Here is a 22,834-nt window from a genome sequence, read left to right as displayed (position 1 = left end):
CTGCTGGAAACACTGATGTTAACAAAACAAGTCCAAAAGATCGGCAAGTGGACTTGTTTGAAATATGATTATTTAACTGCATAAAATTAATTAACATGTACATGTCATGTTCTTTTTTACACTGTGCTGTACTTCTGTATGAGTCATGCACCAGCAGAGGAAGAATTTCCAATATTGCCTATATTTAATGGACAATAAAGTGGCCAGAAAATAAAAAAGCCTGGGCAATTTCCAAACGAGTTTATGGTGACAAAAACAAGTATTTCAAGCCAAAACATTTATACTGGCAACTAGGTTGCTTGGCAACACATTTGTTAACTCTCAGGGTTACTCAAAGCTAATTTTCCCAAGACATCTTCGTTTGTTCTGTTCAACAGAGGGACCAAAACCTAAAGGTATTTAGCTTGCAGAGAAATGTCATGTTTGAGAAACTGGAACAAAAGAATGAGCTGCATTTTGCTTAAATCAAAATACTTAACTGGTTATAGAGAACTGTTTGTTTTAACTTATCATTCAAAAGTAAATACTGATTTCATAGTGTGATGACTGTAGAAAACATACACTAAAGATAGACCTTCTCTGTAAGCTGTGCTTTCAATTACGAAATTACGACAGACAAATGAATCTCAACCAAAACAGGAAGCGGCATTGTTTTCCCTGCCCCCAGGTAACAGTGGAACCACTGGAAGAACTGTAGAAACTCTTCAATGCAAAAACAATAGAACCAGGCTGATGGAGGAGGCAAAAAATGGAAGCAAAGATGGAGAGTGATAGGAACCTAGTAAAACAAGAGTGATCAGACGGGCATTCACTTGATTCGCTGGTGTTGTGTTACATTCTGTTTCCCTGCTGACATGTTTTTCAACTTACAACCGAGACACGAGACATGTTTCCAATTTAAAGTGGCAATAACCAACATTATTGTGTAACTGACTAACCCAGAGATCGTCCTCCTGATTCTACAAATACCCAGTTTTGTGGACCTTTGTGTCTTCAAGCTTTTTGTTTTAGGTTTTTAAGGTCATTTTGTTTTTGTGTAAAACGCTCTAATAAACCCACTGTACAACTCTTGGCCAGCACCATACAGCAGGTGGACGAAGCTGGGGAACATAGTGGAGCATTAAGCAGCTAAACTGCAAGATATTTCCCTCAGGAGCTGGTACTCAGTGGCAAAGTTGCACTGTGGGTTTTGAAAAGCAGTCCAATGGTCTAGGATTGTACTCCTGTAATCCTGTTGGATTCATTATGGACAATTTAAAAACACACAGATTTGATACAGAAGCAGCAGCTGCTTTCATTCCTGTACATTCATCCTCCTTTTCAAAACCTGGCACCTACATTACCCACAATGCAACGTAGCCACTGAATGACATCACTGGAGGCAGTTTATCAGATAACATGTGGCTTCCACAAAAGGCTTTAAACTACTTTTCACATGCGGGAGCACTCCTCAAGACCTGTAAACACACCTTATTGTGAAAAATTGATAGTTACCCTTTAACTGACTCTTTCAATATTAACTGAGAAAGCCGACATTACACTGAAAATAGCCATCACCCTTTCACCAGTACAAAAGGCCAAACAGGTTGATATCCACAGTCACTAACAGCAGCTGAGGTAAATGAAACAAGGTGAAAAGAAGCAAATATTTCTGGAGCAAACAAACTAAATATAAAGTGTGAAAAATCCTCCGCGATAAAGGCGCAAATGTATTCTGATGCAGGAGACACGCACACAGATGTTTTCACTGTGAGGGTTTACAGTCAGACAGACCTCGGGAGCGATCTCACATGGCAAATCAAATCAGTGATCAGCTGGAAAAGCACTGCCTCATGCATAAGTAAAGACCCCCCTCGGCCCTTGTCTGCTCCACACACCTGATCTCAGGCTCACACAGGACACACACTAACGTTAAATCCCTCATCGCACCATCTCAAAGCACTGTAGTCACACTCATATATGATAACTTATTCATATGTGCGAACATGTAAAGAGCAATACCATAAATTGCAGGTGACATATGGATTTCATCCCCGAGAGAGACGAGGAGACGAACACATGGCCACAGTCAGCGCCGCCTGAGCTCATCGGCCATCGCTGACCTGAGAGGGGCCAAGGGCAAGAGGGGATGAGTGAAGATGCCTGTGACACTGAAGAAACTCACTGAACAGCATCCATACGCCATCAAGTAATTATTCTACCCCCCTTCATTTTCTCTCTGCAATCCAGTACTACACACTCTGACTCACCAGCTGTTCTCACACAACACTGTATCCGCTGTGATGGGATGAGACAATGCAGGTTTTGTTTTCTTTCTCTCTAGATGTTAAAAGAGGCATGAGGTAGCAAATGCAAGTTGTTGGGGTTTTTTTGGTTATTGTTATGTTTTTTGTTTTTTTTTAACTGGATCCCTTCCCCAAACCCCAGTGATTAAGTGAATAGCCCGACAAACAGCTAGTTCTAAATTAGAGCTCCTTCTCTGCCGGTGAATCTTGCCAGTATTGTGCATCGATGGATGCCGCTCCCGCGGAGGGACCATTAATAGTGGGGTGATCATCATCGATTTCCCCCAGGTAATCATCATTTGTCACATTTTAGACATCTGAGGGTTTAATGCGGCATCACAAATGGCTTTCTGATTAATAGGAACAATGCTCCGAGCAGGCAACAACACAGAGGCCGTTCTCACACGATCTGTGGCGACGATGCTCTGCCAGGAAAAACCCCTCTTCATCGCCTGTCCGCAGATTTAAATACACAGGGGTGTGACCTGATGAAGCTTTACATTTATTTATGTTAAGTTTCAGTTAAATCTTACCTTTTCCCTCATTGCGATGCTGTGCCTATGCTCTGTTAAGGTTTAGGCAAAAAAAAAAACAAAAAAAAAAACCCCTTGGTCAGAGTTTGGAGAAGGTCGTTTTTGTCACCACCGACAGACACAGCTGGAGATGTCACTAGGTCTTGCAAAAAAAAATCCGATTTTGCCACCTCAAACAAATGGCACCTTATCAGAACTATCTATGGGTGTTATAAAGCGGTCCTGAACTGCGGTCAATGGCTAACTAGCAGTTACACCTCCATCTCCTGACAGTCAAGTCATAAACATGAACATCATATGACGTGTTTTGTTGAAATGCCAATATGGTATGCAGCCTATGGCACTTACAGATGTGAATCTATCAGTCGTTTGCAGAAATACTCAACACTTACCCTGGGGACCAGGCAGAGGATCATAAATGTGGTTAGAATTCAGTGTGAAACATGTGTATTACATTTCATGGCAGTCCATTAAACTGTTGTTGAGCCATTTTACTAAAGGACCACAAATGTGAACCTCATGGATACAAAATGTTAATATCTGTATCATGATTCATGAAAGGATCTAAACCAATGCAGCAGAACAAGATCTGTTGTCTTTCTTTCTTTCTTGTATCCTTGGTATGTGTGGCAATTTGTCAGTCACATGACTAATCAATACACAACTGGCTCAGACATCATCCTGACGAAGGGAAGACAGCCAAAAACACAAAGCATGTTCTGGAGAAGAGTGACTGTAATTTTAATGAATACTAACATGTATTTTGAATAAATAATTGACCTAAATTTAACTGCACTCATATTAAATCATTCAAGTAGCTGTGTGCTTTGTGCCACTCATCATATTAAGATGGCAGCAGCAGCAGCAGCCGAGGTCAGGACCCTGGACAGCTCCGTCAACTGCGACCTCTCTGGCCATCAGCTCGAGGAAAACCGTCTGTCAGAGTGGCAGCAGGAGTTCAGCATTAAAAAAACACACAGATCTCGAGAGCCCTTTGTGAGCCCTTGGCTTATACGCAGCAACATCACATGTCGCATCCTCTCCAGCTGTATCTCATTTGCGCCTTTGAGTTGAGGGGGTCAAAGGTCATGCTGTTTTGTCTCTTCATCGGTCTTAGGATGACACTGGGATCCGGAGATAGAAATCTTTGCTTTAATCACCCTGGGATGAATTTCATCTGAATTAAGGCCTGCACTTGCGTCATCACTATTTATATACTAGACTTCAACTGAGGTCGCTCGACTCTCAGTTGAAGGGCAAGATAAAGCAGGAAGATCACAGTCAGCAGGAGAAGTTTTGTCCACGATATCACAAAAGTTAGTGTCCACTTAATTGTGATTTAGTGATTTTGCTTGAATAAATGATGGATCCTCAGACAGCAGTCTACACTCTGGACTCATACGTAGCTTGTACAGCTGCAACTAAAAGCATATGGTTACAAGTTATCATATCTATTATGATTCATAAACTGTACAGCAAACAAAACCACATCTCACACTTAACTGTCATCATTTTGACTGATCTGCTCAGATATGATAATGGCCTCTTTAAAAACGTCTCTAGATCATTTATTCATCCATGCAGGACTTAAACAAAACAACAACAACAACTTGAAAACAACAAACAGCACTTTTCCTGTGTGAGGCGTCCCACCATAGTTCAGTGCTCTCCCAATCACACCAACTGAGCAGCCACTGGGAGCAATCTGGGGATCGATGTTTTGCTTGAGGACTCTTCGACGTGGATCGAACCACCGACTTTTTGGATAAAGTCCCCTGAGCTATAGCCTAAGAATTATGATCTATAGAACTATAGAAACTGATGTTGGACTGTTGTGCACAGTTATGTTAGCTTAGCTGTACTATGAACAGTTCTGATCCGTTTGACAATAAATATTTTACATTAAACAGAATTCAGTACAGGATGTGAGACTGTTAACAAATGATGAGACTATTTGACCATTTCACTCATTTATGAAGCTATTGTAAAGGTTTATAAACATCATGGGTGGTTATGGATTAACCTCAGAGTATTTACAGAGCACTATAAACATCATTTGCTACTTTATAACAAAAATTGCTTAATAAATGGGTTTTTAAAGGAGTTCATTTTTTGATATCAGGGAAATAACTATTGACTAAAGTGAAATTAACTATAATCTAACATTTATTAATGACAGTTACCAGTGTTGCCTGACAACGAAGCTACTTAGACAGAAACACATCACGCTAAATTAAAACTAAATTAATTCATTCATTGTCATGTAAGAAAAACAATTCAACTCAGGTAATTGATTCTTATTTGACAGTGTAAAACCACCTACATACAACACAGGAAGCGGAGCTTAATGAGCTGTTACTGATTTACTGTTGATACAAAGCCAGATACATTTCTAATTAACAAGACATGTTGGTTTGAATTCAAATTCAACATTTAAGAAATATTCCAGTCTTCAGTTATAAATCAGCAGAACAGCTGCAGACTACACCTTACATCAGATATTGAATCATCATTTTCAAAGATGGGAATGAGAGGCTCTCTTGTCTTCTACTAATTGTTAAACTTTATATGTGGACTTAAAAATATACAGATTTGCACAGCTATAAAACTGATTGAATATGTTTAGCGTTAACAAACAGACTCACAGTAGTAACTTCAAGTGTGGCATCAAGCGGGTCCCATTCAAAACTGTTAAACCTTGACAAACACTCTTTCTAAGAGTTTTTTTCTGTTGTGTATAAAAAGCTGAACCAGGAGCATTAGGCAAGCGTTTTACATCTGTACTAGCACACAACCAAATTGCGAACAACAAGCACAATAAACAGTTTACTTTGAAAGCTATTCATAGTCTGCATAAATTGAGGGGATTAAAGACAAACACATTAAACCCAGGAGACCTTAGCGAACCTTCTGTCATTGTATATGTATGAATAGGCCCTCAAGGACTCCAGCAAGCCGTCATGTCTTTTTCCTTCACAGACATTTTTTCTGGTAGATGGCTGAATCAATGACTTTCAAGACAGTCGAGAAATGGAAAAAGGAAAATAAAGCAGGCGGAGAAGAGAGACGTAGAGAAAAGGAGTTTGTGTGAAAGATTTAGAGGTTGATTTTGCCTTTATCCTTGAAAATGCATAAAGGCAAAAGAAGGCTTAGCTCCAACCCAAAATCATTTGGCTATTTTTCTGAAAGCCAGGGCTTTGAATTCCTTTCAAAGGGGGAAAAACGCCTTTACCAAAACGCCTTTGAATACATTACATGTTTGAATCAGAGCGCTGGAGCCACAGGACCACCTCTTGTGTCTGTAACATAAAGCAGGTTGATGTGACTTCGGGGCTGAATGATTTTCCGCGAAACATCACTGTGGTCAAGTGAAATATCCTAATTGCAAGAACTGAAAATTCTTTGGACGGTAAAGGTAAAATGTGCTAACAAATCATATTCTACAGAAGTAAGCAAACGTGTTTGTTTGATACTGGCAGAGAAAATAATTTAGATATATTTATTTATATTTTGCTGGAAATATAATCCAAAAATGATCATTACCCCTAATATAAATCATGTCAGAATCTCAGCATCCGTCAAACGATCGTGATATTATTATTTACAAATGTACCCATCCAAAAAACAAAAAACAGCTCAACTGGACTATAATCCAATCAGTTAATATCTGAGTCACATTTCAGAATTCATTTTTCTACTGTGGAAACTCAAAGTACACTTGATTAGTTTTGCTTTTCCCCAATGTTTTTCCAAACAGCTTAGATTTCTGCGACTGCAGCTCAAAGACAGGTATGAGGCATATGCAAAAACTGCTGGTAACACTGGTGAGAGGATGGGACAAACATCAGCAGACCGAGAATGCCAGAGAAAAAGTGGCTGCATCAGATAAAACTCAACAGACCACAGGGACCTGCAGGACAGGGTGTCTGCTATTGCCTATGGATACCTGCACCCCAAGTCTCTTTCAGGGTGACAGGCCGACATTATGAAGAATTTGAGGTAACAACTTATATGTAAGGGATCGTTGCAGAGGCTCAAGTACATTCAGCTTAAAGTTATGCAGTAGTGCTTCATTTTGAGTAGCTTACAGATGCATTTTGCACACGATGGTCACACTTTCACATTGAGGGAGGCTGTGAGATGTGGTTGAAGATGTATGCTCTAAATTTGGCTTACTGAACTATATCTTTGGCAGTAAGAGTTCAGCGTCTTGTTCTTTGGAAACATGGGCAGTGAGTGCTGTAAAGCACAAAATGCTAATGCTGTTTAATGAAAGTAGTCATGCATGATGGGGAGGGGGAGCAAACGCAGGAAAATGTTGAAGACATGCTTTATCGTGTCCATTTGCATCATTTTGAGCATGATTACACAAATCATTTAATCAAATAGTCTGTATACTTTACTGCTGACAAGTCAGTCACTTATCAGTGACATAAATGATTAAATACATGGGCGAAAGTTGCCAGGATTTAATTTAAGGCTGAACCAGACTTGTTTTTTTTCCAGTTGAAGAGTGGTCCAATTATACTCCCAGTATTTACTTCAGGTCACAAACTTACAACAAAGACAAGGCAAGACGTCCTCGCTCGTCTCTCAGTCCTCTCCAGCACAATGTCTTCTCACTTCTTCAGTTTCACATGAATTATTCATAGAGACAGAGATAAGGAATTATGTAAAAGAAGCAGCACATAAATCTCCGTGGTTAGGAATAGTTAATCAGAGCATCCCAAGGGGAGGTGATAATGCAGTTGAGACGGCTTCTCAAAGTTACTTTTCCTGCTTTGCAACTTGCCGTGTGTGCGGTCCAGGTGTGGAGGGTAAAGACACGTCGCTTCTTATTTCAGGATCATCATTTTATGATCTGAATGTATACCATTTGGTTTGTGAATGCGAGATGAACTGTTGTCAAAAAGTCCAAGGAAACTCGATTACACTAAATGTGATCGAACGCATCTGTTTTGACTTTGCCCAACACTTCAGAGTCCACAAGGTGTGACTTCAACCGAGTGCCAGGTCTTGCTACCTGTGCAGCTGGTTCACACATAAAGACACCAACTGCACATCCACCGCTATCATCCCATCTGCTCCGGGAAATATCTCTCTGCAGAAATGGGGTGGATTACGATGACCTAGTGTGACACGGGTTACTGGAGCAAAGCGAGTGTCAAAATGTGACAAATCTTGCTGAGCCCTCAGTTCCCAGGTCCCCTTTGTCCATTCCCACCTCCATACTAAAGAGGCACTCTGTCAGAGGAGGCAGTACAGTGGTGGAGGATATGGCTGATTTAACAACAACATGGTGGTTTTCTATCTAAAACAACTAGAAGACCTGCTGGGTGAAATTTACCTTGTCTTTTATTTTGGTTTGGAAAAATGATTTTAATCCATTTAGATCTATGTTATTGTGTGAACATATTATGTGGAGGGAAAGTGAAACTGATGTTCACCATGCTGATCTAACAGTTTATGAAACTTGGTGGAAAACGTACGCCTGGAAACACCCAGGGGTGCTCACGCAGGCTGGCCGGGGAGACGAGACCCGTGAGGACAGAAATGGGTGTGAATGGAGATCTGCTCTGACACACCGGCCCTGATGTGTGAGGCCAGTGTGGGCAAAGGCTGTCAGGTCGTAGGCAGAGCTGGCTCCTCATTGGGCTGGTGTTAATTATGGGGCCAAAGGCTTTGCCAAGACTATTTGTCATAATGAAAGGTCTGGCAGGCAGAGGACACTGTTTTTGTTTTTTTGTTTTTTGGCAATGTAGGATCAACCACCATTAGTGAGACAAAAATCTGAAACTTTCACGTTTCTACGATAGATGATGTGTTAATTCTGCCTGATCCGTTATGACCAAGGCTGCTTTGACATTCAGCAAGTTAACTCTTCTAAACAAACTATAGACTGGGAGTCATCTCCGGCTGGTTATCAATTATTCACAGGACAGGCTTTTTTCTTTATGTTGCCCAAAATAATGACAGTCCAGAATATTCCTGATAAAAGGGGCTGATTCAGAAAAGGTAAAAGTACATCACTGTGCCTGGCCTGAGACCATTATGGTTTTACTCTAAGTGCAAACAGTCTCCACATGAGTCATCTCAGCTTTCTTTAGACCTGCTGAAAATGAAACTGGACAGTTTTTGCATGTACAAATCTACAAAAATAACCGAGAACACAGGGCGATGCAAAAGAGCCGGCGCGTCCGCTTTTCCAGGGTTGCGCTTGATTTGCTCTAACCTGAGAGGGTTCAGGAAAAGTAAGGCGACTTCTACCAGGTACGTCTGCATGTTGGTCAGAAATTCATCCTCTCCTGAGTGAAGGTTAGGTTGGTTTGTATATCACACACACTTTATTTCAACTGTAAACAATATCTTACCTATCATGATTCAACAGTCAAAAATCACCACATCCCCGTATCTCTACCTGTGCTTTCCAAACCACTGCTAGGACCCCAATTCTTCCATGAAAGAAACAAAGAAATGCATTTATGCTATGTTTTAAGTTCTTCTCATTTAGTTTGTATCGGCCTCCTTTTCATCCCGATCATTCTCTACCCATCGTACCAGGTGTATTCGACTGCCTTTTTTAGAAGAGGTTAAGTGCCAAGGGGCCGGACTTAAACATTCCCTGTATCTGACCTGTAAACATGTTAAAACAATGCACTTTTCACTTGTTGATCAGAATCCATAACCCTATCTGCATGGGCTACTACAGTAGCAAGGTTTGCATCGGTCACTACGTACGTTGATGATAGCGATTCATTTTGAAGTCCTGCCCTTGTGTGTCATGTTTCGCTTTTCATTGCCTCCTTTTGTCCGTTTTCCCGTCCTTTTTGCTCTTCACCTGTGTTCTGTTAGTAATCACCAACTGTCTGCTTAGGTCCTTGTGTTGCAGCTATGAAGACAGCGGACACCAGGGCTTGAGTCTTCAATGACGCTGACTTTATTCTTTACCAAAAACAATTACAGTCACCAAGCACATTAACTTGTCCAGGTCACCAAAGCGAGACCTCGCCGCTGCTTCTCCGGTCTTTTTCGCGCCGAGCCGCGTAACCATGGCAACCCGAGCAAAAACACCTCTTCTTCGTCGGTTCTCTCCGACCCGTGCTCTCTGGTGCAACCTGGTGGCTAAAACAGAGAACTGCACGCAACCATGTACAGCATTCAACACATCAGATAAACATGTCACTTCACCTCTTCCCTGCAGAACATGAAATTAACAGTTGTAAACAAAGAAATTGTGGGGTCCCCCTTTTAACCATAACAGTGAATCGTCACACTCTCCCCCACTTAAGAAATGTCGTCCCGACATTTTACCACACCAATTAGGCTTACACAACAATACACAGTTAATATGAGAATTTATGGGTCTATAGCATTACTACCATCACATTAGAGTTTCCCTGACCACTGTGCACCGCAGACAGGAGTGCTCCTGATTTTATCAGTTTATATGCCCAAATAATCATCTTCTCACTGCATATTCAAATAATCTATGAGTCCATATCTTATGTAATTTGTTTACAACAATTCTGTAACTCAGTCCACACAAAACACAAAGTTCAGCTAACAATCTATGTGTTATTCAACATCACATTAAGCACTAAGGTGTCTCAAAAGGGGTGATAAGTGTCTCTCAGAATTCACATTTTACATTTTTTTCTTACCAGGGCCGCCAATACCCACTGACAGCTACCTCTTTGGTGAAAACTGTTCTCTCTCTAAAACTTGGCTGGCCAAGTTTATCGTAAGTCAGAGTCTGGGGCTGCCTCCTCTGTCTCTGAGGATGCACTTCCTCCTGCCTGATCTCTTCCTCCATTTCCTCCCCTGAGCTCTCTGTGTCTGCTGGAATAGCATCCTCTCCTCCTCCCGCGTCCGTCACCAGGTGGACATGCTCCGCTTGTCCCCCTTCAGGGGCCTGCAGAGGCTCATTCATTTCTGGGACAGTTTCCACAACTTGAGGGTAAAACTCCTGAGCCGTGGGGTTCAGTGCAGGTGCATCTTCGTGTGCAGCTGAAGGCCAGGTGAGTGTCATTGTAGGGAAGTCATCATCAGATTCCTCCTCGTTGTTTGTTCGCTGTGTGTTGTTATTCACATGTGTTTGTTTATTTGTGTGGCTGCTTTTTTTCTTTTTTTTTTCTCTGGTGAGATTCTGATTTCCCTCTGCAGTGGCTGGAAGGAAGTCACATGGTAAGAGCATGTTCCTGTGAAGGATCCTCGTCCTGCCTCCACCTCTCTCTGGCTCCACCTCAAACACTGGGCTGTTGTCCCCTTTCTGACTCTTGATGACATAGATGTTGTCCTCCCAATAGGAACGGATTTTCCCTGGTCCTCCCCTCTCAACCACATTTCTCACCAAAACACGACTGCCTACTTGCAGAGTAGGACCATATACTCTCTTGTCATACTGTCTTTTACCTCTGTCTGCAGATTTGGAAGCATTTCTGGAAGCGATTTCATAAGCCTCAGCCATCCTCTCCCCCCATTTCTCTACATAGTTCTCATAGGAGCCCGAGCAGTCCTGACTTTCAAGTCCAAACAGCAGATCTACTGGCAGTCTGGGCGGCCTACCAAAAAGGAGAAAGAATGGAGAATAGCCAGTGGCCTCATTAGCTGTGCAGTTATAGGCATGTATGACTTTGGGAAGGTGATTTTTCCAGTCACTTTTCTGTTCTTCAGTGAGTGTTCTCAACATGGAGAGCAGAGTCCTGTTAAACCTCTCTGTCTGTCCGTTACCTTGGGGGTGGTAGGGACTAGTGTGTGATCCCTGGACACCTGAGAGTGTTTTCAGACGTTGCAGCAGTTTGTTCTCGAATTCCCTCCCCAAGTCGTGGTGCAGTCTTTCTGGGAAACCAAACTTGAGACAAAAATCATTAAACAGTTTCTCTGCCACAGTTTTAGCTGATTTGTTTGTAGTCGCATATGCTTGTGCGAAACGAGTATAATGGTCCATAACAACAAGTATATATTCATACCCCCCTCTGCACTCCTCCAAATGCAGGAAGTCAACTGAGACAAGCTGGAATGGGTGGGTGGTTTCAATACTCATCATAGGTGCAAGTGTACGTCTGTTAGGTTTTCTTTTCTTCAGGCACTCACACACATTTGTCACAAAATGCTCAATGTCTCTGTGCATTTTTGGCCAAAAGAAACGATCTCTTATCAGATTCAGTGTTCTTTCTGGTCCTGGGTGTCCCATATCCTTATGCAGCTCCTTCAAAACAAGAGGACGGTACACATCTGGGAGCACCAGTTGGCTTCTTGTTGGAGACTCGCGGTGCATAGTTCCATCTGCTCTGATTTTGAGTTTGCCCCACTCTCTGACCAAGGCCTTAAATTCTGGACATTCATGTTTTAGTTCCTGTGCCGTGGGTCTCTTATTTCTCACTTTGTGGTCGTATATTTTACTAATTACTGGATCTTGTTGCTGAGCTGTTTTTATCTCTTCTCGTTCGAATGGCTGCACCGTGTTGAGCAGGTTTTCCACTTCTAACTGTTCTGTCTGCAGAGTGTTAAAAGAGACTGAGTTTAGGAGTGGATTGCTTTCCTCCTGATGCACTAGGACGCCCTGCTTTGTCGCGTGGACTTCTTCCTGGCAAACTGATTGTGTGCAGTGATTCATGTAGTTTTCAAAATCAACTGGCATTCTCGACAGGCCGTCTGCATCTGCATTTGATTTTCCTGGTCTGTATTTTATTGTGAAATTGAAATCGGCCAATTCAGCGACCCATCTTTGTCCCACTGCATTTAGTTTTGCTGTTGTCAGTATGTATGTGAGCGGGTTGTTATCAGTGTATACCACAAAAGAGGGGGCATGAAAGAGATAGTCCCTGAAGCGCTCACAGATGGCCCACTTGAGGGCAAGGAATTCCAGCTTACCCGAGTGCAGGTGGTAATTTTTCTCAGGAGGCGTGAGCGTTCTGGACCCGTAAGCTATCACCTTCAGCATGCCTTGACTGCGCTGGTACAACACCGCTCCAAGCCCTGCCTGTGAAGCATCAGTGTGCAGGATAAATGGCTCATTTAGGTCTGGGTATCCTAGGATAGGGGGAGTAGAGAGTTGGTCAACAAGGTGGCTCAGAACCTGATGATGCGTGTCCGTCCAGGAAACTGGTGATGAGGAGGGCAATTGTCCCTGTTTGGCTGTTTTCTCTTTTCTCTTTTTGGACATCTTATGTTTTTGTGACAGAACTGGAACAGGGGATGGGGCTGACAACAATTCATATAGGGGTTTTGCAATGACAGAAAAATCTTTAATGTATGACCTGTAATATGAGAGGAAGCCTAAGATTTGTCTGACTTCTCCCACTGTAGTAGGGCATCTTTCTTTCAGGGCCTGTACCGGTGCCACCTCTGCCGGGTCCATGCTGTGCCCCTCCTTTGACACTATCCTGCCCAAAAACCTGACACTGGATTTAAACAGTTCACATTTTTTTGGTGTGAGTTTCACTCCATGTTGCTGGTATCGGTGCAGGACTGTTCTTACATGCTCTACATGGTCTTTGAAGGACTTACTGTGAACCAAATTATCATCAAGGTAAGGCAGGCAAATGTCATCACGCAGGCCCCACAAACACTCCTCCATGCTTCTTTGGAATTCAGCGGGTGCTGAGCTCAGGCCAAACGGGATTCTCACCCACTGATACAGACCCCATGGCGTGATGAAGGCGGTGAGGGGCTGGCTGTCCTCATCCACGAAGCCTTGGTGGTATGCCTTGCCTTGATCTAAAACCGAAAACCATGAGCTCCCACTGAGACTGTCCAGCATGTCTTGTATACGGGGAATGGGGTGTCTATCTGACACTGACTTGCGATTAAGCTCACGATAGTCTATACATAGTCTCAGATCACCTGATTTTTTCCTCACACACACGATGGGTGATGAGTAGGGGGATTTGGATTTTGTGATCCAGCCCTTGTTGATCAAGTCCTGCAGGTATTGCTTAACCTCCTGATGTAATGGTTTGGGCACACTGATGTAAGTCTTTTGAACTGGTGTCTGGTCTTTCAGGGTGATATGCATGCGGAGTGAGGGTATACAGCCTACATCATTTTCATCACGGGCAAAAGCTTTACATTCCTCCCTCAGCATTTCTCTTACCAGGGTCTGCTGCTCACTTGACAAGTGGTTCAGTGTCACTGGCGGATCCCAGGCCTCATCACAGTCAGTGGTGGGGGGGTTTATACCTGAGCAGTCTGTGTTCTTCTCAGCGGCTTCCTCAGGTGCTCCTGATGTCGGCTCATGTGCCACTGGTTCTACAGCTGCTGGGTACACGGCCTTCACACTCTCGATGTATCCCAGGCAAACACGGGGGCCTAGGGTGATACTGTGGGCCGAAGTGTTAATCACAGAGACAGGGACAATGGCAGAGTTGCCTCTTTTCACAGTAACCAGTGCTTCTCGGATGTGTAACCCTTCTGGTAAACTTGTGTTCATTTTGGGACTAAACAGCATGACAGTGTCTTTCTCAGTCTGTGTGTGTGTGCGACATCGCACTGGGGTGACTTCATTTGGGTGTAACACAACTTTGTCCTTGCCTGTTTTCACTATGGTTCCATCAGTGTTATCTTGGTGAGTATGCATTAGCTGTATGAAGGTTGCTGCAGCATTAGAGTCAATGTCAAAAGCACCACTCACAACTTCAGTGACATCACCACTTGCTGTCGAGCCCTGCTGTTGTCTCAGCTGTTCATTTATCACTTCCTCGATCACATTGAAACCAATAATCGGGTCTTCAGCTACATTTGGGTCACTAGAAACCAGTACTGGCACTAGCAGGCTAGCACTAAGAGTCTCTACCCCACTTAGTTGGAACTCTACTGGTATCCATCCCATGAATGGAATTTCTGTTTGATTTGCGGCAAGTCCACTCAGAGGTTCTGGCCCCAAAAGTTCATCTATACCCCTGATAATGGTGTTAGGCAGATGCTCAGCTCGCCATCTGTTGTTTATTACTGTTGCCTGAGCGCCCGTATCCCACAATGCTGTCACAGGTACCTTATCAAAAGTACATTTCACCATTTTCCGTCTGCCTATGAGTTTTATTAGCCCCTTACCCTGTTTTGCTGGGAGATAATCCACTTGGCCTGTATCTGGAAATTGGTTTCTGTGTGTCTCTACTTCTGCTATGTGTCCCTCTACTAGTTTTATTGCTCTACACAGGGGTTTGTGTTCCTGCCAGTGGCTCTTCTGGCATGCTCTGGAGCAATATGCTGTGGATGAACAACCTGCACAGGTGTGGAGTTTCATGTTGTAGGCCTGTAGGCAGTAGCTGCAGTGGCGGGACTCTGGAGGTGTTGGTTGGGTCACTGCTGGTCCCTCTGCAGCAACCCTCTGGCGTTTCCCTGCAGCTGGCGCGGAGCCCTGCATCCTCTGGAGATGTGGCCTGGCTGACCACACTTGAAGCAGTGGCTACAGGTTGATTCCTCTCCTTTGTCCTGGCAGCTTTTGCATGATCCTTTGCGTGTGCCGTTGTTCCTCATCACATGGCTGGGGTTCGGTGGTTTGTTGGCACTCATGGAAGCAAGCACCATGCGTCTCATTTCAGCCACCTCTGTTTTCAGTTCTCTTACCAAAGTTTGCATTTCTGGTTCTGGTGGAGGTTGGACTGTCTCTGCCTTTTCTTTTGGGATCTCTGTGTTCTTCCTCTGATGTGAGCTCTGCGCAGGGGGGTTGGGAGAGTTGTCCCACTTGTTGCTGGTTGTCTGCAACTCATTCAGTCTAGGTGCTTTGGTACTGTTTCGCTTGAGCTTGTTGAGCCTCTCTGTCTCAAGGTTGGCCGCTTCATTTACTCTTTCAATCAGAGTTTCATCTGTCACATCCATGTCATCGAGGTATGGCTTAATCTGATATTTTATATTGTCACTGAGCAGCCCTGTGGCAACTGACCTCAAAAATTTTCTTTTGACAAGGTCTGCACTGTAGTGTTCCTCGGCTTCTCTTCCTTTGGATGCAAACAGCAGTCTGTCCTTTAATTCAATAGCTCTGAACAGGAAATCTTGTGCTGACTCTTTTTGCTCCTGAGAAATGTTAATCAGCTTTTGGTACAAGTCTGATGTGTCATCCTCTTTGTAATGTCCCTTTAGAATAGTCTTTAGCTGGGGCAGGGTCAATTCACTCTTTATTTCCAGCATGTCTCGCAGCTTCAAACCTGGGCTAATGGCCCTTATCACAGCCTCAATTATTTCAGACTCACCATGACCTTTGCGGAGCCCACTCTCGATCTGGTGCATAAGGTTTGTGAACGACAGCTTGTCTCGCTGCCCGCCTTCACCGATTTGGCCACAGATCCGAAACTCTCTGCGGATGGTCACTTCTGGCACCTTAGCTGGGAGTGAACTCTGGCCGGTGCTGATCTTGACATCCTCAGACATATTCAGTTTCTCTCCAAGCACTTTCAATTCGTCATCCAGCGTCTTTCGGGACTGCTGCAGCTCCAAATATTTTTCCTTCATCTTTACATTGAGGCGGCGTTCCTGCTCCTCTTCGCGGGCTTCCGCTTCGCCCTCCATGAAAGCTAACAGTTCTTGGATGGTTTGAATGGCTTCATCTGTGTCTGCCTCTCGTTCAATCTCATCCAGCTTGCTTTCAGCCATTTTAATCAATGCCCGTCGGCTTTTAAGAGCGACTGCCTCGTCTTCTTTATTTTCAATGCACTCTAGATATTTACAGACGTCCACAATCCGGTCCCAGCTTAATTGGCACAGAGCAGTTGTGGCACGGTCTAGGAGAATCTCCAGGTCCATCTCTTTTACTCACGGAGTTGACGTTTTGTCTCTTTTCCAGGTTCGTCTCAGGAGAAAAGTCCTCTTTTTCGCGGCCCGCGGGATATCCGTGATGGCGGCGCCCTCTGGTTTGGACTTGTCTCCTGGCTAGCTCGCCAATATATGTTGCAGCTATGAAGACAGCGGACACCAGGGCTTGAGTCTTCAATGACGCTGACTTTATTCTTTACCAAAAACAATTACAGTCACCAAGCACATTAACTTGTCCAGGTCACCAAAGCGAGACCTCGCCGCTGCTTCTCCGGTCTTTTTCGCGCCGAGCCGCGTAACCATGGCAACCCGAGCAAAAACACCTCTTCTTCGTCGGTTCTCTCCGACCCGTGCTCTCTGGTGCAACCTGGTGGCTAAAACAGAGAACTGCACGCAACCATGTACAGCATTCAACACATCAGATAAACATGTCACTTCACCTCTTCCCTGCAGAACATGAAATTAACAGTTGTAAACAAAGAAATTGTGGGGTCCCCCTTTTAACCATAACAGTGAATCGTCACACTTGTTTTCCCCTCTGTCTGTCAGTTCATCTGTTCTGTTTGGCCCTTGTGTTCCTGCGTCTCCCTGTCCCATCTCCCCATCATGCATTTCTGGCCATTTGTTCCTGAGTCATCTGGTTTGTTCCTTTGCCTTTTGGTTTGTACTTTGCTTTTTTTGGCGATACTATGTTTAGCTTTCGTGTTTGGTCTTCGTAATTTAAAAGCTGACTGAACACCCCGAGAGAAACACCGTCTACAGAAACGCACGCTTAATGTAATGAGCAAGTTAGTTAGCTGAGATTATTTTAAGTGCAAGTTCGATATAAGGCAGTTTTGCATCACACAGTTCAAATGTGACAAGCTGCACATTGTTTGGAAGCATACATGGAGATGTTTTACTCACTGAGCATCCCAGTGGTTCAAACAGCAACCACAGTGGAAACAATACCATGTTTGGATGCTACAGAGTCAAATGACAGTCAATCTGCTTTGCTTTCAAGAAGTCATATAAGATACGGTCATTTAATTTGGTCTGACGTTGCATACAGATGATACAGTTATAACTTGCAGCCGGAGAGGGCAGATTGGCGGTCGCTCAGGCCACTTCAGCCCGGCCTTGTTCAGGTCCTTGCTCTTCTCCCGTCATCCTTCACTGGTCAATCATTTCTGACACAGGATCCATGTTGAGAGGTGAGTGGTGGATCACCTGCGTCTACCCTGTGTAACTGTCACCTGTCTCCTGCCCAAGCCTGATGGGCAGCGAAGCCATCTTTCTAGATAATTAAAGCTGTGAGTGCAGACTGACATGTCCTGCGGTGAGAGGCGAATGCTCACAGAAGCAGAAGTCCTCCTGTATGCAGACGTCTTTGCCTTCTACGCTGTGATGTTAGTTGCCCCATGAGAAAAACTGAGGAGTATTTACTGACAACTTAGCCCTTAAACCTACGATAACATTTTATTTTGCAGGTCAATGATAATGTGCATTTATTTCATTGTACAGTGCAGTAAATACCATCATCATGGTAATTTGTAGGGCCAGTTGTACAGACAAAATCTCGCCTTTAACCCCCCGGAGTTAGATGGATCCAACAGAACAGCAGGTATAATTACTATTCTAATTGGGGGCATGACTATCAATTATTGTGTCCGACAGTGAAAGCCAGATGATATGCTACAGTGGATTGCATGAGCAGTGTGAGTGCTAACACCCTGGCTGTTTCTCTGTTTGTTTCATTAGGTCACTGTAACATCAGGCAGCAGATGTTCAGGCAGCACATCGCACAACAATCTACCTGAGAGATGCAGCATGTGTGCCTTCACACACACACACACACACACACACACATACACACACACACACACGCACGCACGCAGGGCTCACTCTTATCTCTGCTGCTGCTGCATTAATGCTTCCTCATGTTCTCCTCCTCTTTCATCTCATTGTCTTCCTCCCACCCTCCCCTCGCTGAGAGCGTCACCCAAAATGAAAAAAGAAAAGTGCTGACTGTGAAACGGATGACGCAGTAAACACAGCCGCTCAGAATATCTAAATTAAATGTGGCCTTGTGTATCATCTGAATAATTCATAATGGTAAACTGAATGCAGCTGCTACTACAGGGCACGATGAAAACCTCAGAGTTACAGTTACAGTCGGGTAGATTACTCCGTTCAACTTGCTTAACTGTTGAATTATAGTTAATGAACTACAGTCGGGTAAAAGTACTTAGAGATGTGGATTGAATTAGTTTTGCAAGTGCCGCCTAGCCTACTAAACCACTTCAGAATTAATGTGATACTTCAATAGAAGGAGCGGCAAATGTGCAAACAATCAGTAACCAATTAACAATTAACAGATTATAGCAGACTCAATCGTCATTAACCATGTATGCAAATGGATTTGAATACAACATCAAAGCAGCAAAGATACAGCAATGCACACAGTATACATAGTTGATGCAGCAGAGATACAAACCAACAGTAATATGAACGTACAACACATGACAACTACCTGATCAATATGTTAATTAATAACATCACGTGGGCCATCACCTGATTGAAAACCGAGCCGCTAATGTGACTCAATAATCATGTGTTCATAAATTACTTGGCGATGCAGGAAAACTCAAATGTTGGATATTAGTATACGTCATCCGAGGTTTATGTGCTTTGAATAGAAATGTAGCCTATTTTGTTTTTTATGTCTGCTTATATGTTGTTGTCATGTTTTTCAATGGTGTAGAATTAGACATTAGAATAGATACTGGACATGTTCTAAAGCAGAGACCACAGCATCGTTCAAAGCAATCAACGCGTTTTTATGGATATGTTTAAATCATTAACAACAATTCTTAACTGCGACTCGTTTTACAGTGTGTCACCGGTAATTTTGATACTTTTATGATAACGACTGAGCTGCTTGGACACTTTTTGAGTTTTGGATAAATGTTTTGACATTTGGTATCAAATTTTGCTACTTAAGGAGTTAACCTCTGCGCCATGCAGCATGCCTGCTGAGATCTAATAATGCTGGTGATTGGCTGTCTCAAGGTATGCAGGAAAAACACTATATTATGGCCACAGTTGGGGCTCAGCATGCATATGTATAATGCAAATTTTTGTGAAAACAGATTTTAAAAGATTGGTATAGAAAAAAGTGTTCGGTCCAGTGTTTTGATCCTCTGACCTTTCACATCTGGCACATCCACAGCACAGCAGGTCAGAGTTTTCAGTTATCCAGTGAAAAATCTCAGCAGGTATCAGGTGACTTGACACAAAATGTTATACTTTCCTTATCAGATGTTGTGTAAAAGTGCCACCAGGAGCTTGACATTTGGATGGGCCACTACCAGGTCATTTAAGTTTGTCCGTTACTTTTGTTTATAACCAAACACCTGCAGAACGGCTGACATTCCCAACGGACTCAGATGTTCTTTTGAACTCTGACGGTCCATGTAAACATTGCACCTGCTGAACATCATCGCGTTAGCGTTGTCACTGTGTGCATGTTGGTATACTGACGTTAGCATTTAGCTTGAAGCACCGCTGTGCCCAAATAGAGCCTGACAGGGCCGAGAGCATGGCTCAAACCTCTAGTTACATAATGTGACAGAATACATCTATGTTGTCTTGTATTAACGAACACTGCAGACCTGAAAAAAAAACAAAACATGAAAAGCCACGTTAATTTCATGCATTTCCTTGATAAATGCAACTCAAAGCAAAGCTCAGACGCTCTCACTACTGTACTGCTTATATATTAGACATATCACCTATGGCATGGTGTCAAACAGTGCAAATTAAAAGCTTTTAAGTGCTTCCTCGTGCTCATTAGCATAAGTGGTGAATGGCAGGGACTGTGGCGGCTCTTTAGAAGACAGAGATAACCTCCTGGAACGACAAGCCTTGAACTTCACCTCTCGAAGGGATGTGGGAGCGACGGAGGGAGTGATCTCAGCTGCTGTTTGAATGAGGGCACCTGGTGCGGGCCGTTGTTCTATCAACCCCTCCCACTGAGCCTTTAAATCTCATCCACTTCATGAGAGTCACGTCTTCACTTAGATAATGAATTATGGATCCACGCCAGGCTGATATTCAATTTTAGATGAACTGCATATCTTCATTTGGTGACAGTGCCACCGCTGCCATAAGAGACAATCCCTTCTCAGCAGCATGAGCCCAGATACAGAGGGAAAGCTCATTACTATCTATATTCATGATGGGGACTTATGCCGAGTGTGTGCGTGCCTCCTGATGTTGTGCTCGCGCTGTGTAAGTGCCATCATAAACGTGTGTGTGTACTGTTTATATACGTGAGCGTTGGCGCTCTGCAGGGGGATGCGAGAACTGAAGATTTGCTCGACTCCTGAGCAGGCAGGTTAATTCTTCATGGTCTTTCTAAAAGGGGAGAGGAAGAGAGAAGTCACTATAGTCGCTACAGAATGCACCCGGCTGTTGTTCCTTCTGCCTGAATACACATGAATGCTCCAGACTGATCTTTCCCTGCTCTTTCTGCGCTGAAAAAGACTAAGATGCTGAACACAGACATGTATAGTACATTTATGAGGACATGGGCCAGTAGTCTGTCTGAATGTTCAGTCGAGCGTTCGCGTATACAGAAAAAAACACCGTGACGACTGGCCTTCTCCTGCCGAGCAGAGCAAGACACTCTACGGTGGATGTTAGTCTCAGTTCATTGAAACACACCTATTGTAATGGTGCTTGCTTTTGTTTTTACATTCAGCCCATTATTATTATTATTATTTATTTTTTTTGCCAAAGTGATCGGCTAAAAATAGGCTGGCATTTTAAAGATTAAATGGATATTGCATAACACTATATAAGTTGAGCAAAGGTTGAAATTAAATGGAAATAACGTCACAAATCTTCAAAATTACAGTAAATAGAAGATAGAGCTTGTGTTACTTTGACATTTTCAGGGGCACACCATTAAGAGAGGCAGACCAATATTTTGGGCACTGATACATTTTGCAATGACAACTACAATGACCCCCTTAAACCCCCAATAAAGGAAATCGAGCCATTCAAAGATAGTGGGAAATCAGGAAAAAGCAGCTACTTTACCCCCAAGAAATGTCTCTGGTAACTGCAGTGATCGCAAAGCCTTCCCCCTTGAAACAGTGGACACTTTGCAATGACTTCTCAGTAGAAAACCTTGCTTAGGGGACCATTTAATTCCCAATGAACTTGCATTACATCATTGAAGTTATTTAGTTACTGGCCTCCTTTTTCTTGTTCTAGTTTTAAATGTTATTTACATTCTAAAAAAGTTTATGTCTGAACAAAAAAGTGGGGATTTCAAACATTTTTTATGACTCATTACTGGTGAATGCTGGTTGGAGGGGCCCCTGAAAATTTTGCCTGGAGCCCCAACAGACGGAAATCACCATTGGACATTTTCACCCACAACTGCAACAGAATGTCCAGTTTCATTTCTTATCTGACCGATGCTTGAATACATACATGGCTCATTCTAATGGACACTAAATGTATAAAATGTGCATTAACGTCAACATGAGCAAATCTTGAAATCATTATCTTAGAATGGATTTCTCACATTGTATTAAAGAAAGGGAATAAACACACCTTGCACTCTTTGTCATCTGCTTCTATCTGATTTTCATTTAGGTGAGATTTTAATATGATGCTGTCATAAAAGTTGTTTTGTTAAATACACCACAAGGAGTTTTAAACTGGTTATGAATTCATCTCTGATGTCTCTGACTTAACCTACAAAAGCAAATAAGACCATCAGCAAGAAGATTCGCTATTTTGAGTTTATTTTCTTTTCCAGCTGTTCTTAGAGCCTGTCACCGGGTCAGATAAGTCATGACGGTAAAACTATTTTTATGGAGGAGTGCAGCGGAAGTACTGAGGAGTCTCACAGCCTGAGGAAAGAAGCTGCTCTGCAGGCTCATCATATCTGTAATCATCAGGGTGTATTACAGTTATTTATACATCAAATAGAAACATTACCTCATTGCTCATTGCCATGCATCCTGCAAACTACTGAGTTAAACAAAGCAAAAACTGTATTAAAACAAATTTCTTTATCAGATCTTTGGACGTCAGAGTCAACAGAAAATGTAAGTTCCTTGCAGCTGCTTTAAATATCTATTTCTGGAGATCACACTGATGTCATCATATAGCAGTTTGGGCTTGAAAACAACAAATTTATCCAGAGATGATGTCATGATTCCATTTAAGAAATGGAAATGCTGTTCTAACTGTCATGATTTTGGGTTA

At 43.0% G+C, this 22,834-nt stretch overlaps 1 protein-coding gene and 1 long non-coding RNA gene across 10 annotated transcripts in view; one reads left to right on the top strand and one right to left on the bottom strand.

Moving 5' to 3' along the window:
* Positions 1-22,834, bottom strand: part of dlgap4a (discs, large (Drosophila) homolog-associated protein 4a) — a 92,888-nt gene that overhangs the window by 40,116 nt on the left and 29,938 nt on the right. The window lies entirely within an intron of this gene.
* Positions 294-21,532, top strand: LOC119023414. 4 transcript variants are annotated; one of them, XR_005076257.1, is made up of 4 exons: positions 294-395; positions 2,014-2,301; positions 2,428-2,573; positions 2,647-2,902. It is a non-coding gene; the product is annotated as an uncharacterized LOC119023414 (long non-coding RNA). The 4 variants fall into 4 exon arrangements; XR_005076259.1 differs by lacking the exons at positions 2,428-2,573; positions 2,647-2,902 and adding an exon at positions 18,308-21,532 and having other exon boundaries at positions 2,014-2,188; XR_005076258.1 differs by having other exon boundaries at positions 2,014-2,188; positions 2,428-2,902.

The sequence above is a fragment of the Acanthopagrus latus genome, chromosome 7 (genome assembly GCF_904848185.1).
Source record: "Acanthopagrus latus isolate v.2019 chromosome 7, fAcaLat1.1, whole genome shotgun sequence".
Lineage (NCBI taxonomy): Eukaryota > Metazoa > Chordata > Actinopteri > Spariformes > Sparidae > Acanthopagrus > Acanthopagrus latus.
Note: the sequence above shows the minus strand (reverse complement) of the source record. Positions and strands in the feature narration are given on the sequence as shown.